This window comes from Panthera tigris, chromosome B1 (genome assembly GCF_018350195.1).
Source record: "Panthera tigris isolate Pti1 chromosome B1, P.tigris_Pti1_mat1.1, whole genome shotgun sequence".
Classification (NCBI taxonomy): domain Eukaryota; kingdom Metazoa; phylum Chordata; class Mammalia; order Carnivora; family Felidae; genus Panthera; species Panthera tigris.
The window spans coordinates 165,030,110-165,048,518 of record NC_056663.1 but is presented as its reverse complement, the minus strand read 5'-3'; the positions used below and the strand labels follow the sequence as shown (position 1 = coordinate 165,048,518).

Genomic DNA, 18,409 nt, shown 5'->3' with positions numbered 1-18,409 from the left:
GTGAATTATTTATTCCATAACTGGAAGTCTGTATCTCCTACTCCTCTTCACCCACTTTGACTATCCCCACATACCCTGAATCTACCTGAATATATATTAAAGTTTTATAATGTATATGATTGTCAAATCACTATACTGTACACCTGAAACTAATATATTATAATTATATGTCAACCAAACTTAGAAAGAAAGAAAGAAAGAAAGAAAGAAAGAAAGAAAGAAAGAAAGAAAGAAAAGAAAGCACTAGATTTCTGAGTACCAGAGGCTTTTGTTAATAGTTTACACGGTTCCAAGCAGGATACAATGGGTGTTTTCTCAACCCATGTCTGATTTGCTTCACTCCTTTTCCATGGTTCTTTCATTGTCTCTAGTATCTTACAAAACTATGTGGTTATTTCTATGCCTTTTGGGGTTTTTGACATGGCTTTTTGTTCTAAACTTTCTATTTTTTTTTCTTTCAAAAGTGTTTCATGATATTATTAAAATGATATATATCAGTTAAATGAAAAAAAAAACCCACAATGAGTTTATATTGATACCTTTGATTCCAATCCAATATCACAGGAGTCATTTTAGCCCTCCCCTCTTTCCTTATTTAAACCTCTTTCTGCAATAGTGAGAAAACCCAGGTCTCATTATCTAAAGTTTATTTATTTGTCCAATTCTAGTATATACATAAAAATTCTAGTGTGTATAATATGTATATAAAATATATGCCTTGCTATTCCAATCATGTTAGAAACACTTTTACTAATTAAATCACAGCATTTATATACATTTTTTTTTCTCTTTGGCTATACAATATCCAGTTAAGATTCTGTTTTCCACAATAATTTTGGTTATTTTCTTCCCTATTCTCTTCAATTGGTTATATTACTCTTTTGTAATATAGTTAGATTTATTTTTTAGTTTATATCCTATTTTGGCTTCTCCCTACTTTCTCATTTAATTTTATACTTGTTTATATTGGGGATATGTAAAATCTTACTATTATTCCAAGAGTCAGAATTGTACAAAAAGACATGCCAACAGAAGTGTCATTAATGGTGTATTTTAAATCAATTGACTCTAATTTACAAGTCATGAATTTAAATGTTTTCCACTTCAATTCTAGAACCTGTATTTGCTACATGAAGTTCTATATAACTACAGATTTTCACACAGGTAGAATGAGAAAATCTAAAAGCAAAAGAATCAAATATCTTTCTTGTAGACAGTTCAAGTGAACTCAGCTTCTTTAAAATTATTTTAATCAGAACAAAATATTTTAACTCTATAAATTAAAGCAACAAGATATACTGAGTAGAGTGTAATTTTTAAGTTAGATTTACTAATTAACTTTTAGTGACTATTAATCCTTTGAGATTGAACAAATACAGTACAATGTATATAAATACATGCACCAACATATATTAACATACTGTTTTTAGAGCTTTCACATTTATTTACCTTAGTTAACTGGCTACCTAACACACTGAGTTTTAAAAAAATGTTACAGAAGTTAGTAAAACCTCTAAAATAGAATTACTCAGGTATTTCTCCTTACAGACTATATGAAAGGAACTCTTAGTATGAATCCCACAAAAGGTCAAGATAGCTGACAGACTTGAGAATATGAATAAGTAAATTCTACAGTTGCTCTATCCAAGACAGTAGCCACTAGCTATAAAGAGTTATTGAAATTGAAATAGAAATTAGTTAAAATATAATAACTGCATTTGACAGGTCAGACACTTCTATCATTCCAGAATGTTCTATCAGACAGCACTGTTCTACTCTATAAGTTCCATGAGGCTACAGGTTAGTTTCCTGGGGCTGGCATATAATAGCCACTCAAAACATATTTGTGAAAGCAATGACTAAATGCAAAATATCAGGAACAAAATAAAGCAACTAGTAACAAGAGGTATTTATTACAGAAATTTTATAATATAAGACAATGAAATTAACTTGTATATCCTATAAAATGCAGTCATCAAAATAATAACATAGTTTTATAATGGAATATTATAAAGCCACTAAAAGGGGTATTTAGAAAAATTAATGACTTGTAAAGACAGTCATGTTCTATAGTTAAGCAAAATAAGCCACAGCAACATTTTAATGGGAAATAAATATGAAACAATAAACACTATAAAGAGAGTGAAACCTAGTTATCAGATTATATTCTAACTTTCATTTTGTCAATTTATGTTTCCTAAAGTTTTTAAAACAATGTTTTTTAATTTGTCATAGGAAAAATCAAGATTTTTCTTGTTTGTTTTGTAAAGCTTAAACATTTAACTTCAGCCTAGATCTAGGATTTATTCCCAAAGAAATTAACAAAATATACTGATCAAAAATAATTATATAAGTTTTACTTCATTATAAAGAAATAAAGATTTCTATGTAAAAGTGTTCAATATTTACTCCTAATAAAACATGAAAAGAGAATAACAAAAATATATGACAATCATCACAGAAGAAAACATAATAAAAGCATTAAAACCTGCTTTTGAACAATATTAAAAATACAGCAAACTAGACAAGTACATTATGCTACTCTGATTTATGGGTTGAGTGAGAAAACTAAGCTAAAAAATATATAGATAATACGATCATAAGTTTATTGAACTTAAATAATGTAGAGGCAACAGAAAGGTGTTTAGGCAGTTAAACACATGGACCCAGAGGATAGACAAGTAACTGTTTTAAATGGATTTCTCTGGGTGTTGGGTAACAATTTTTTTCTTCATACTTTTTTTTTATAGTTTTAAAATGCTCATCATGAAGTCTGGTTTTGTTTTATAATCATAAAAATAAAATGATATATATATATATACATCCAAGTTCTGAATTATCTGCTCCTCCAAGTTCCTACAGGTCAGTGAGGGATAAAAGCCAGGGAGAGGATAGGACTACAGGACCAGGATGGGGTACGATTTCCTTCAAAAGCCCTTGACTAACATCACCTGTCTCAGCTGTACTTCACACACTCACCTCAGCTCAGCACTAGAGGACTGGATATTGACTTTTACTTCTCAGGACTACCTTATATGGGATTTTATTTGCCATGCTGTCCCTTTGTTTTATTCCTCAACTGCAAAGTCTGGTTTCCACTCCTTTAGTCTCCTCTCATAGTGCACTTCATCTAGCACTGAAAGGAGATTTACAAAAAAAAAAAAAAAAAAAAGATATTAAATTGAATAAGATATTCTCTCTTGAATAGAAGATGCAGTTTTTCATCCCAGTAGTCTCTCTTTACATAGAAAGGGTAAAATTAATAGTTGAAGACTAAAACTACTTCTAGGGGAAAAGACATTTTTTGAGTAATTGAGAAAAAGCCTTGGGCAAAGCTATTATGACAATTTTTGTACCCATCCAAAGTCATCACAGCTGAAGTTTTTATTTTTATTATTTATTTTTATTTTTTAAAGAGGAGAGGAATATTTGCAGTGGAAGAAAATCACAACTATAATGACTTCAAAATTTGATAGATAGGTGAAATGGTGACTAGGAATAAAAGTAGTTGGAACAATGGTGATATGGTTTGATACAACTAGTAACAAAGGTACAAATCTTTAAATGTAAAAGTTAAAGTTCAAGTGGTCGCAGGTAGAAAGACTGAAAATGTTGTCAATATTATACACACGGACATGACAAGTGAAGAACAGAATAGAGAGGACGAGCACACAATGACAAGAAAGGTGGCCTAGTGGTTCAGGGCACAGAAGCTGAAGCCTGACAACAACAGTCAAAATCCCATCTCAGCTATCACGAGCTGTCTAACCTTCAACAAGTTACTTAACCTTTCTTATACCTCAGATTTCCCTACTATAAAAGGAAGGCAGTAATAATACTTACCCCATACAGCCCTGAGGAGAATAAAATTGTACCACATAGTAAGTTTAGTAAGTGCTAGCTGATTCGGACTGTGAGGTACTGAATAACTATTTCAGTGGAATCTGTTTTATTTGGCTTACAAACACCATAAAATGCTAATTTCTATTTAAAATTTAAAGACCAGTTTGAACTGAAGTCATGAATACTGGCCTCCAGTTGCAGTTCTTCTACCTGGAGGTGAACTGTGGCCTCACCATTTTCTTTTCTAAGTCCCAGTGGTGTCACGAGGAGGTGTACTGGGGTAAGCTTTACATTCTCTTGCTGCTTTGAAATTCCTATGATCTATATAGCTGGGAGAAAAAAAGTGTTTTAATACTGCTGCTTACAAAATATTTTCACAGTAGGAACTGAAATAGTGGAGCATTTCAACATATTTATGTAACAGCTAAATTAAACAAAGAGCGAGTACAATTTCCCAGTGGGAAAGCTACAGAAGTAAAAACTGATCAAAACAAAGAGTTTTCAGAATGTATGCAGTAGTAAAATTTCAGTGCACAGAAGAAAAGCTCTGAAAAACCAATGCTGGTGACAGCAGAGGAGTAAGAAACAATATAGTAAGCATTTTTTCTCTTTTCCTTCATAGCCTCATAGAGAGGTGGAAGGAATATTGATAACAGATAAATTCCACTATCACAGTTGTATCTTTCAATATCACAATCTAATTTAACTAGTATGTATTATCTTGTAATTAATTTAGTTAGCTTATTAACTATTAAAAGCAGGTGGGGATTTTGAGGAATTTTTAAAAATCTTATGTCTGGCCTCTAAGAGCCTGTATGTATGTATGTATGTATGTATGTATGTATGTATGTGTGTGTGTGTATCTCACAGAATAAGCCTATATATAAGATATGCTATATATAATTTGGTGCATTAAAATATATGGTGTTTTTATGTACCATAGAATAAGATATATATACACAGTTAAAGATAAAAGGTAGAATGCATTCAAGTACACAAATAAATGACTTAACATTGGGATCATAAATTCAAATGATTTTCAGGTCCAGGAAGGCCAAGTAAATAAGTACAATGGGCAAAGTAGATACAGAGCCAAACTGAAGTACGCTTTCTCAGCAAAGCTGCTCACCAAGTGCCTGTGGACTGCTGCCAATGGGAATGAATGGAGGCCCAGGGTTCCCAGGTCTTCTCATTTTTTAAACAGAAACAAGAATCTAGAGGTGAATGTAAAATCTCTCTCTTTCTCTCCCTGTGTGTGTGTGTGTGTGTGTGTGTGTGTGTGTGTGTTGCAAACCAATTTTAAAACATCATATAAATCAAGCAGACACATCTCTGAGGCATATGCAGCCTGTGAGCTGCTAGTTTACAATCTTTAGTTTTATTAAGTGCTACAGAAAAAATATTTGTTGACACTTTATAATGCTTCAGATGTTTAATATGCTGTAACATTTTCTTCTCATAAAAACTTTAATTATTATACCAATTTTTACAATTTTATGGGAAAATTGAGGATCAGGGAATCTAAATAATGTCTACATAGTGACATATCCAGTAAGTAGAAAATCTGGTTTCAAAACTAGATTTGTCCAACTCCAATGTCTCTTTTGTTTATAAAACTCTATCAAAAAAAAGGATGTGTGAAAAAGAGAACTTTATGTTAGACACGGGATGGTAGGCAAGACTTGAGCAACCAAGGGGGGAGATACCAAATGGTTTTAGTTAGAGCCAATTTGTGAATTCTGAGGGGAAGGAATGAGCACGGTATTTTTAAAGAACAGCTTGGAAACTGGCCTGGTGACAGTAGATCTTTCATACTGGCAAAATCAGGGAAAGTGGATCATATATAAAACATAAATATTTAATTTAACATTTACCACAAAATAGAACATTAAAAGCTAATAAGCTGAAGATACTGCCTTTTTCTATTCATGTTTTAATGGTAATAGTACATTTCCTTAAACTTACTAGCTTTTAATGTACTACCAATGTCAAGCAACAATCAACAACATCCTTTATTGTCTTTACTATTTTCCTAAGAGAAAAAGATTTTGAAAATCATGCTGACACATGTACATGAACAAAATTATCTGATGTACTGTCCTCCTACATCAGACAACCAAAAGCAACCCCCAAATAAAGTTATTCCCATATTTGAAAAAAAATGTTATGTCCTTTCTAAATGAATTATTCATGTTACATTCTTTATGTTCACCTGAAGATACTCAGTTTCCCTTAAAATGTCTTACTCTGACATCCCAGAGAGCATGATCTCATCCTCAAAGGAGTTAAAAAGCTTCCTTGATCATTACAAAGAAAAAAGCTTCCTTGATCACTGCAAAGATCACTGCAAAGAATGTAATTTACATTCTTAAACAAATAATTTGCTTAGCTTCAAACTCACAAGAAGACTTTGATTCCTTTAAAAATCTAAATTGTACTATCCCCATTAAAACAGTCTTCTCTTTAATAGGAAAATCAGAAATAATATAAAATATGAGAAAGGAGGTTATTTATCTCATAATCAGCCTTGAAAAACAGACCAGTGTTGCCAGAACCTCTGATGTTTATTTTCTTCAAAAGAAACTGGATTTTTTTAAATGTAAAGTATCTTAACTTTTTTAATTTATCTGTTAATTTACATCCAAATTAGTTAGCATATAGTGCAACAATGATTTCCAAAGTAGATTCCTTAATGCCCCTTACCCATTTAGCCCATTCCGCCTCCCATAACCCCTCCAGTAACCCTCTGTTTGTTCTCCATATTTAGGCCTCTTATATTTTGTCCCCCTCCCTGTTTTTATATTATTTTTGTTTCCCTTCCCTTATGTTCATCTGTTCTGTGCCTTAAAGTCCTCATATGAGTGAAGTCATATGATTTTTGTCTTTCTCTGACTAATTTTCCTTATCATAATACCCTCTAGTTCCACCAATGTAGCTGCAAATGGCAAGATTTCATTCTTTTTGATTGCTGAGTAATACTCCATTGTGTGTGTGTGTGTGTGTGTGTGTGTGTGTGTGTGTGTACACACACACACACACACACACACACGCACCACATCTTCTCTATCCATTCAGCCATCAATGGACATTTGGGCTCTTTCTATACTTTGGCTATTGTTGATAGTGCTGCTATAAACATGGGGGTGCATGTGCCCCTTTGAAACAGCATACCTGTATCCCTTGGATAAATACCTAGTAGTGCAATTGCTGGGTTGTAGGGTATTTCCATTTTTAATTTTTTGAGGAACCTCCATACTGTTTTCCAGAGTGGCTGCACCAGCTTGCATTCCCACCAACAATGCAAAAGAGATCCTCTTTCTCCGCATCGTCGCCAACATCTGCTGTTGCCCGAGTTGTTAATGTGAGCTATTCTGACAGGTGTGAGGTGGTATATCACTGTGGTTGTGATTTGTATTTCCCTGATGATGAGTGATGTTGAGCATTTTTTCATGTGTTGGTTGTCCACCTGGTTGTCTTCTTTGGAGAAGTGTCTATTCATGTCTTTTGCCCATTTCTTCACTGGATTTATTTGTTTTTTGGGTGTTGAGTTTGGTAAGTTCTTTATAGTCTTTGGATACTAACCCATTATCTGATATGTCGTTTGCAAATCTTCTCCCATTCTGTTGGTTGCCTTTTAGTTTCGCTGATTGTTTCCTTCACTGTGCAGAAGCTTTTTATTTTGATGAGGTCCCAATAGTTCATTTTTGCTTTTATTTCTCTTGAGTCTGGAGACGTGTCTAGTAAGAAGTTGCTGTGGCTGAGGTCAAAGAGGTTTTTGCCTAATTTCTCATCTAGGATTTTGATAGCTTCCTGTCTTACATTTAGGTCTTTCATCCATTTTGAGTTTATTTTTGTGTATGGTGTAAGAAAGTGGTCCAGTTTCATTCTTCTGCATGTCTCTTTCCAGTTTCCCAACATCATTTGCTAAAGAGAATTTTTTAAACTTTGGCTGTTTAAAAAAATTTTTACATTTAAAAACTGCAGACCTCCCTCCTCCTTCCCCAGCTTGTAACCTCTAGATAAAGACTACAATAGTGATATAATAGGATTAAAACACAAGGACCTACCCACAGACAAAATCTAGTGAAAGATATAGAGATGTTATTAGGCAGTTAAAATACTAAGATATTAAAACTGTAAAAGATGATTTGAGAACAAGAAATTGGTGGGGTCACTTTCTCAGTCTTAAAGAACAGGGAAGGCCTTCCAAGACCATTAACCTGTACATCGAGACCTAAAGAAAATGTGGGAATTAGCCAGGGCTGGGGACTGAGTGGGAAAGAATGGTGGCAATGTTCAAACAGAAGAAATGGTTTATACAAATGTGAAGAGAAAAGATACTGCTAATTAAATTGGGGAAACATAAATGTCACTCATTGACTTTCTTTACTACACACTTTCCCCCAAATTTCCCAACAAAGTGAAAAAAACATTGTAGCATCACTTATATCTTAGTATACTAACTCAAGCAGTAAGTGAGTGAGTTTCAGGCCACTTTTCATTCATGAAACGATTCGCTCTGCATTAAATACAAGAGAAGGAGGAAAAAATATATAGAGATTATTCTAGTGGTTTAATATACTGCATTTCAAAGTTAAACCTGACCTAATTATTTGGTTTGGTATAGGCTCACACACTCCAGGGGAATACTTAATAATTTCTTGAGGGCAGGAGACTTTTTTCAACAATACAGCTTTACTTCCCCAGCTCAAGATTCTGATGGGTACCATATGCGAGTGTGAGTGACTGTGCGTGCGTGCGTCTGTGCGTGTGTGTATGCATGTGTATATTTGTCTGGGTTCCAGGTGTTTTAAAGATTGTCAATGACAGCCCTAGCCTTCTGCAGATGATGGAGAAGTGTCTTATTCTTGAGGCATTTAAGGCTGGAAATAAAGGTAACTAGTCATAATAGTTAACTAACATAAAAGAGGGTTGACCACTTTCATAAAGCCATTTCAGGGACACCTGGGTGCCTCAGTCAGTTAAGCCTCCAACTTCTGATTTTTGGCTCAGATCATGATCTTATAGCTCATGAGTTTCAGCCCTGCATCGGGCTCTGCACTGACAGTGTGAACCTGCTTGGGTCTCTCTCTCTCTCTCCCTCTCTCTCTCTCTCTTTCTCTCTCTCCTCTCAAAATAAATAAACTTAAAAAAATCCATTTCATAAACATTAGTGAATATTCCTTACCACAACCTTGAGAGATAAATGCTGCTTACCACTCAAAAAAGCTATGTGCGATTTTCCTCTATTTATTTATCCAGTAGCTGGCAGAACTAGAACCTCAAAGTCTGTTGACTTAAGATGGAAAAAATATTCTTTCAGAAATTGTGTGTGGTCCTTAACATTGGATAAGTCTGATGAAAAATGCATGGATAAATGAACAAGCCCTCACCCATTCTCTCCACAATAGGGCTGAGATTGTTCAAATCTCTGTCTCTCGTCAGAAGTATGGTCTCTTCCTGCTATCCATCTTAATACCCAGACCCCAGCCCTACCAAGCATCCTCCTTTCTCTTACTGCCATGGCCACTGGTACAACCTCTTTGATTTATACTCAACCTGACTCAACTGCTCCTTCTATGTCCTCTTTTTTTGACTCAGGTTCCTACCAAAAGAGCACAGATTTAGGACTCTGGGCGAAGTTGGCACAGTAAAAGGAGCCTGACATCACCCTATCCCATGTTTTCAAAATAGGTATCATTCACATCCAACTCAATAATCCAGAGAACAATCTGAATACTGGCAGAACAAACTCCACAACCAAATATAAAGAAGCTGCATCTGAAAAGGTAGGAAGTTCAGAAAGGCTGAGGGAGGCTGCCCACAAGAGGGAGGGAACTACTCATGTGGAAAGAGAAGAGAAATGGGATCTTACACCAGAAAGCTCACATGGGGAAGACTAATCCCGATAACATTTGGCTTTAAAAACCAGAGAGGCTGAATTCCATGAGTTCATAAAACCAGTGGGACTTGGAACCTGGAGCTTTAATAGTCAGCTGACTCAGCAGTGGGCAAACCAGGGCAAGTGACAGCTGGGTCAGCATCCTTAAGGAGACAGCAGGCTGCACAGAGAGACAACATAAAAATGGCAGGTTACACAGATTATACAATTCTGGGAGCAAATGGGAGACAGATCTATTCATATTGATGAATGAGTATTTTCCTTTCTCTGAAAATAAGAGAACTGGCAGGCCCCATTTTCCTTTCCCACCCTTCGCCATAAATACACAGACACCTAAAAGAACCAGGGATGTATAGATACTTGATACCTAACCCAATAGCAGGGCGTCATACCCACAAGTTCTGAGGGCTCACCCACTCCAAGCTGGCTAGCCTCGGTGCCAGGCTCTGGGAAAATTTTGTGAAAGCCACACATGTGCCCCACCCAGCTACCAGGTACACAGCTGCCACCAGGCATATCCACCATGCTGGGCCTAGCTAAGTGTCCCCAGGCACTGACCCACACTGCACTCAGCCATGCACCCCCTGCTGCTATCATGCACAATGCCCAGCCACAGGGCCAAACCACCACACTGCGCCCAGCCACACACCCAAATGCTATCATGCATAGGGCCCGGCCACCATAGTGCTTCAAAGGGGACGGGCACAGGACTAGTAGCCCAGCAAAAATTTTGCTAACACCACTGCCCTGCTCCCAAGTTCCCCAGTGGGCATGTCTCCTCATAAGGCTTGCCTGGTTCTCACTAACCTAACACCTCAGAGCAAGCACAGTTCATAACAGGCTGAGAGTCAGTGCAGACAACTGCACTGAAAGGAAAAGTGACTCAGACACAACAGCAAAAGATGAGCAACACACACAGAATACTCTCCTGAAGTGCCAGGTTCTGGTGAAGGGGGAACAGGGAATTGCAAGCCACTAAGGGCCTTTTCTTCATTAAAGTCACTACTTTCAATAGCAAAAGACACAGGTGACTTTCTTAAAACAGAAACAGACACAGAGAGGCAGACAAAATGAGGAGACAGAGAAATTTATTCCATACGAAAAACAGAACAAGGCCACAGCCAGAGATCTAAGCAAAATAGATACAAGTAACATGCCTGATAGAGAATTTAAAACAATAATCATAAGGATTCTCACTGGACTTGAGAAAAGAGTGGAAGAGATGACTGGGACCTATAACACAGAAATAAGGAGTTACATAACCAAGATAAAAGGTACAACAAACAAAGTTAGAAACATGCTTATCAGTAGAATGAACACCAAGATGGAAAAAGCAGAGGAATAAATTAATGACCCAGGAGACAGAGCAATGGTAAGTCATCAAGCTGAACAAAAGGGGAAAAAGAATCACAGGAAGCAAGAATAGACCTGGGAACTCAATGGCTACATCGAATGTAATTATATTTGTATTACAGGAGTCCCAGAAAAAGAAAGAGAAAAAGGGCAGAAAACCTATTTGAAAAAATAATGGTTAAAAAATTCCCTAATCTGGGGACAGAAACACTTAGTTATCCAGATCTAGAAGGCACAGAGAACCCTTATAAAATCATCAAAAGCAGATTCACACCAAGACATGTTGTAATTAAATTTATAAAATATAGTGATACAGAAAAAAATTTTAAATCAGCAAGACAAAAGAAGTCATTAGCATACAGGAGAAAACTAAAAAGGGCACCAGGAGATTTTTCAACAGAAACTTTGCAAGCCAGGGGTGCCTGGGAGGCTCAGTAGGTTAAGTGTCTGACTTCCACTCAGGTCATGACGTCACGGTTTCTGAGTTCAAGCCCTGCATCAGGTTCTGTGCTGACAGCTCAGAGCCTGGACCCTGCTTCAGATTCTGTATCTCATTCTCTCTCTGCCCTTCCTCCACTGTGCTCCATCTCTCTGTCTCTCAAAATAAATAAATGTAAAAACAAAAATTAGAAACTTTGCAAGCCAGAAGGGAATGGTATGATATATTCAAAGTCCTGAATGGGAAAAATCTGAAGCCAAGAATACTTTATCCAGCAAGGTTACCATTCAAAATAGGAGGAGGAATAAGAGTTTCTCAAACAAATGAAAAATAAAGGGGCTTATCACCTCTAAACCAACTCTGCAAAAAAATGTTAAAACAGACTCTTTGACTGGAGAGACCAAAAGTGACAGTATAGAAGTAGGAAACACAAAACCACTAAAAATGAGTATTGCTGTTAGAAATAAAACAAGGAACTTCACACACACACACACACACACACACACACAAGGATGCAAAACATAACATATACCTAAAATGTGAGAAGAGAAAAAAATGGGTTCAAACTTAAAACGACCATCAACTTAACATAGACTGCTATACACACAAGAGATTATATACAAACCTAATAGTAACCCAACATCAAAAAACACTAATATGCAAAGAACAAAGAGAAAGAAATCCAAATCACTAAAAAAATCAGCAACACAGAAAGGCAAGAAAGGAAAGTCTAGTTTATCTGACATAAGAATTGCTACCCCAGCTGTCTTCTGACATCTATGTGCATGATGGATGTTTCTCAATTCTCTTACCTTTATTTATTTTTAAAAGACATTTGTTTATTTTGAGAGAGACAGAGAGAGAGAGAGAGAGAGAGAGAGAGAGAGAGAAAGAGAATCCCAAGCAGGCTCTGTGCTGTCAGCACAGAAATCGATGTGGGGCTCGATCCCACAAACTGTGAGATCATGACCTGAGCTGAAATCAAGAGTTGGACGCTTAACTGACTAAGGCACCCAGACACCCCATAAATCTTCTCTTTTAATTTTTTTTTAACGTTTATTTATTTTTGAGAGACAGAGAGAGACAGAGAACAATCAGGGGAGGGGCAGAGAGAAAGAGAGACACAGAATCCACAGCAGGTTCCAGGCTCTGAGCTGTCAACACAGAGCCCAACATGGGGCTCGAACCCATGAACTGTGAGATCATGACCTGAGCTGAAGTCGGATGTTTAACCAACTGAGCCACCCAGATGCCCCTCAACTTCTCTTTTAATCAGCAGGTGTCTTTAGGTCTAAAATGTGTCTCTTGCAGGCAGCATATAGATGAGTCATTTTTTTATCCATTCTGTCACCCTATGTCTTTTGATTGGGGAATTTAGTCAATTTACATTTAAAGTAATTATTGATAGATATATATTTATTGCCATTTTATTACTTGTTTTGTGGTTGTTTCTGAAGATTTTCTCTGATCCTTTATTGTCTTTCTCTTTCTCTTTGTTCTTTGCATATTTATTAGTGGTTTTTGAAATAACCACTAATTTGGGATGCAGCAAAAGTGTTTCTAAGAGGAAAGTTTATAGCAATATAGGCCTACATCAAGCAGCAGGAGATATATCAAATAAATGACCTAACTTTGTACCTAAAGGACCTAGAGAAAGAACGACAAACAAAACCTAAAGTTAGCAGAAAGAAGGAAAATAGTAAAGATTAGAGCAAAAATAAATGATACAGAAACTAAAGAAATAATGGAACATATCAATGAAACTAGAAGCTGGTTCTTTGAAAAAAATCAATAAAATTGATTTATCCAGACTTATCCAGATTTATCCAGACTTATCAAGAAAAAAAAGAGAGAAAGGACTCAAATAAAATCACAGATGAGAGAGGAAAAATACAACCAACACCACAGAAATATAATCATAAAAGAATATTATGAAAAGCCATATGCCAACAAACTAGACAACCTAGAAGAAATGAATAAATTCCTAGAAATATATAAACTACTAAAATTGAAACAGCAAGAAATAGAAAATTTGAACAGACTGATAACAAGCAAAAAAACTGAATCAGTAATCAAAACCCTCCCCAAAAACACAGGTCCAGGACCAGATGGCTTTATAGGCAACTTCTACCCAATATTTAAAGAAGAGTTAATACCTATTCTCAAACTATTCCAAAAAATAGAAGAGAAAGGAAAACCTCCAAATTCATCTTAATCAGACCAGCATTACCCTGATACCAAAACTAGATAAAGATATTATGGAAAAAAAAGAGAGAGAGAGAGAGAGAGAGAGAGAGAGAGAGAGAGAACTATAGGTAAACATAACTGATACTGGATATTGAACACAGATGCAAAAATCCTCAACAAAATACTAAGAAAGCGCTCTCAACAATACATGAAAAAATTATGCACTGAGATTGAGTGGGATTTATTCCTGGGTTGCCAGGGTGGTTCAATGTTCACAAATCCATCAATGTGATACATCACATCAATAAAAGAAAGGATCAAAACATGATCATTTCAAGAGATGCAGAAAAAGCATTTGAAAAAGTACAACATCCATTCATAACAAAAACCCTCAACAAATTAGGTTCAAAGGCAACATACTTCAACATAATAAAGGCCATCTATGTAATACTTTCAGCTAGTATCATCCTCAATGGGAAAAAAATGAGAGCTATTCCCCTAAGGTCAGGAATAAGACAAGGATGTCCACTCTCACCGCTTTCATTCAACATAGTAATGTAAGTCCTAGCCACAGCAATCAGACAACAAAAAGAAATAACAGGCATCCGAATCAGTAAGGAGGAAGTAAAACTTTCACTATTTTCAGATGGCATGATATTATATATACAAAACCCAAAACTTCCACCAAAAAACTGCTAGAATTGATAAACAAATTCAGTCACGTCCCAGGATACAAAAATCAATGTACAGATTTTGATATACCAGTAATGAAGTAGCAGAAAGAGAAAATAAGAAAACAATCCCATTTACAACTGCACCAAAAATGATAAGATACCAGGAATAAACCTAGCCAAAAACGTGATAGATCTGTACTCTGAAAACTACAAAACACTGATGAAAGAAATTGAAGACAACAACAAAGAAATGGAAAACATTCCATGCTCATGGTTTGAAAGAACAAATATTGTTAAAATTTCTATGATACCCAAAGCAATCTGCACATTTAATGCAATCCCTATCAAAATACCAACAGCATTTTTCAAAAAAAAAAAAAAAAAGGTTTTTTGAATGTTTATTTATTTTTGAGAAGCTGACAGAGTGCAAGCAGGGCGGGGACAGAAAGAGAGAGAGACACAGAATCTGCAGCAGGCTGCAGGCTCTGAGCTGTCAGCACAGGGGCTCAAACTCACGAACCTCAAGATCGTGACGCTTAACTAACTCAGCCACCCAGGAGCCCCAACAGCATTTTTCAAAGAGCCAGAATAAATAGTTCTAAAATTTGTATGGATCCACAAAAGACATTGAATAGCCAAAGCAACCTGGAAAAGGAAAAGCAAAGCTGGAGGCATCACAATTCTGGACCTCAACTTACATTACAAAGCTGTAGTGATCAAAACAGTATGACAGTGGCACAAAAATAGACACACAGATCAATGAAACAGAATAGAAAACCCAGATATAAAACCACAATTATGTGGACAGTTAATCTTTGACAAAGCAGGAAAGAATATCCAATGGAAAAAAGACAGTCTCTTCAACAAATGGTGCTGGGAAAACTGGACAGCAACATGCATGTACACTTGTTGTGATGAGCACAGGGTGACTGATGTATGGAAATATTACATCACTATATTGTATACCTGAAACTAATATAACATTGAATGTTAACTGGGATTAAAGTGAAAACTTAAAAATAAATTAATAATAATAATAATAATAATAATAATAATAATGTGCATGGATTTTAGAAGTCAGAGATCTGAGTTCAAATTCTGAATCTGACATTTACAAGTTCAGGTATAGAGCAGTTCTACAGCACTGCGTTAAGAAAATGAACCAAAGTCAGAATGTTGGAGTCTCAGTTCAAGTCCTCACCTCTTCCTAGGTGTGTAACGTTGGACAATACTCTGTATCTAACATGGGGACAGCAATGCTACCTACCCAATAGAGCTTTGGTGTTAATTAAATATAAATTAAATAAAGTAGAAAGCACTTGGAATATGGCAGGAGCTCAAAACATTTTGCCATTTGTTAGTAAAGGTATTATCATGCCCTTCATTTAAACCACAGTCAATTTTGCTGGCTAAATTATCAGAAGACTGAAATTGATATCCAGTGGATAAATGGATTAAAATACTATAAACTATAAAGAGAAAAATATATTTGCTCTTGGATTACAATTCACTCTGTGTCTCGAATCAAATTAAACCAAGTTTTCTCTTAGTCGGTGAACTTCAGCTTACCAATCTATGTTTTTTTAAAGCTTAGACTTCTGTGAAAACTAAATCTAATGCATAATTTACAACATATAATCAAAATCCAATATTTAATTTTATTTTATATTAAAATAAGAGCAACACAGCTGGGGGGGGGGGGAGAAAGGTCAGAATTTGCTTAAATTCATGATACTTTGAAGATTCACAATATATTAAAGTTAAAGCTGAGGTGTTCTTAGTTACAGTGAAGATGCAAGAAGATCCCAAAGGAAGGAAGTGGTGAGTAGAATTTCACCCCTGAAATCTTCACTGGGGATATACTGTTTCAATTGCAACATCTAATGTGCAAAACTAAAAAACAAACTGACAAGCTGAAAGCTATCTGGTCTTCATTTTATATTTCGTTTCTGTAACTACCAAAGAACATATGGCCCATCATATTGATTCTTTTCTGCATTTTTTTTTGTTCAAAGAGCAGAATATATTCTCAGGTATATTAATCATATTTCAAAATCAAGTTTATGCTTTGATATGTAGGTTTTATAGTCCCTGATGTGTTCTAAAAGTACACAGTAGTTTTTTTGGTCTGTGTATACCTAAATATATGAGGCTTTAAAAATATCCTTAAAATGTAAACTTGGCCAAATAACTGCAAATCTAGCAGATGTTTTATGGAAATTTCTCTCAACACTGACATTTTTGTGTATTTGGTAAGACTGGCATATGAAATTCTATGCTGGTTGCTTCTCTTCTGTTATGTGTTTGTTTGTACACAGACATAACCGCAGTACTGTTTAACTAAAATGCTCCCTATCTGAGATATCTCTGGTTACCTGCTGTTCTACTAACTATTCTCTGAAAATTACATGCTCATTTCGGTCTCCCCAAACTGCATATTAAAAATGTTTCATATCTTCCCTTTGTTTCCAGGACTGTGGCTAGGAACTAAGACTGCACAGCATGTCTAGAACAGGTACCTGCAAATGGGTTAACTACCATACTGCATATAATGATATCTTCTGCACATGTGTTTCTAATCATTTATTACTAATTCTTTTTCATTTTTCTCTTTTGCTTTTTCAGTAGGCATCTTTTAGATTTTCAGGAGGTGTCACAAAACAATTACTGAACAGGGATCAATGAAAGGCATTTTAAATCCAATGGCAAGAGCAAAATATTACATTTTATTTAATATTTCTTTCAGAGAATGCATTGCCCACTAATTTTGCCTGCCATCTTCTAGAGTCACTTTTAACCTTTTTTTTTTTTTATTCCTTGTGTCCTCAGTTGTCCTTGGAAAAGAGCTCAGAGTTGTTCCATATTTTCACTCTTCAGTATAGTACCTCAATCCTAGGCTATGAACACTTCCAGCTCATCTTTAACTGTGTAAATGACAGTTTTTCCCACCTCCAACCCACACTACAAATATCCTCTAGATTAAATTTTCTAAAACACCACTTTCATCACGGCACAGTGTTGTTCAAGATCCTTCTGTGGTTCTAGTAACTATGGGAAAAAGCCCACACTTCTTACACTGTTAGGTTCCCAGTGTTAGGATATAGTATCTCATTTTAGTTATCAATTTAACCTCCTATGACTTCCCAATTTACTGTTGCTCCCACCAGGATAAATTCCTTTTCATTCCCCATGTGTCGATGCTTAGTCTGCCTCAGTGATTTTCCAAATATTCACCTCTTCTTTTTCCCTCCATCTCTACAGCTATCCAAATCCTATCTGTCCTCTAGGACAAACTAAAGTGTCACAAATCCTATAAAAAATTTCAACTGCTCCAACCCTCAAGCCATATTATTCTCCGAACTTACACTATACTCACCCTCTAACCACGTAACGGGAAGTTTATATGCTGTACTGCATCGCTTCTGTTTTGAACTACTGCTGGTCCAAACAGATCATAAACTGCTTGAGGCCATGGAATTCTCTATTCTATCTTTCCTTCCTATTATCCACTGTGCTTTTTTCATTGCCGGAAACATATTAGATACACGAGAACATAAAGTGGACTCATTATGATAATCTTTTTTAAAAAAGTTTACAAAATGCAATTCTAGTGCTTGCACTATTACCTAAGGATACATTAATGATTGTCTAAGAAATGTGAATGGGGCAAATCTGTGTGTGGTGCAAAATATTAAGATCAAATTTCTATAACTAAAATGAAAGGTTAAATGTACTAGATAGTGAGATTTAAACAATCTTTTGGTGAGTCTCTTTATAAAGATAAGAGGACCACCTGATTTTCAGAGTTTCAAACACAGGTTTCTGTATTACTCTTTTCAGAAAAAAGCTTTTCAATTTTCTAAAATAGGAATTACAAAAATAAACAGGCAGGGGAGAGCAGACATATCTGTCTACTGTGAGAGGGAACGCAGAGTAGCCTAGAACAGTACATGAGGGCGCAAATTAAAGGAGGAGGGTATTCACAGAGAAAGTCTCCAAGTCCCCCTGTGA

At 35.7% G+C, this 18,409-nt stretch overlaps 1 protein-coding gene across 5 annotated transcripts in view; it reads right to left on the bottom strand.

Moving 5' to 3' along the window:
- LOC102970291 (cytochrome c oxidase subunit 7B2, mitochondrial) overlaps positions 1-18,409 on the bottom strand; it is a 158,264-nt gene that overhangs the window by 106,031 nt on the left and 33,824 nt on the right. The window contains exons 1-2 of one of the 5 annotated variants that reach the window (XM_042984599.1): positions 4,077-4,172; positions 2,980-3,136 (exon numbers count right to left, since the gene is read on the bottom strand). The exons of 3 other annotated variants lie outside the window; for them this stretch is intronic. The gene's annotated coding sequence lies outside the window, so the exon portion shown is untranslated. Of the gene's footprint in view, positions 1-2,979; positions 3,137-4,076; positions 4,173-18,409 lie in introns of those variants that run through there. One more of the 5 variants, XM_042984600.1, reaches the window with a different exon arrangement.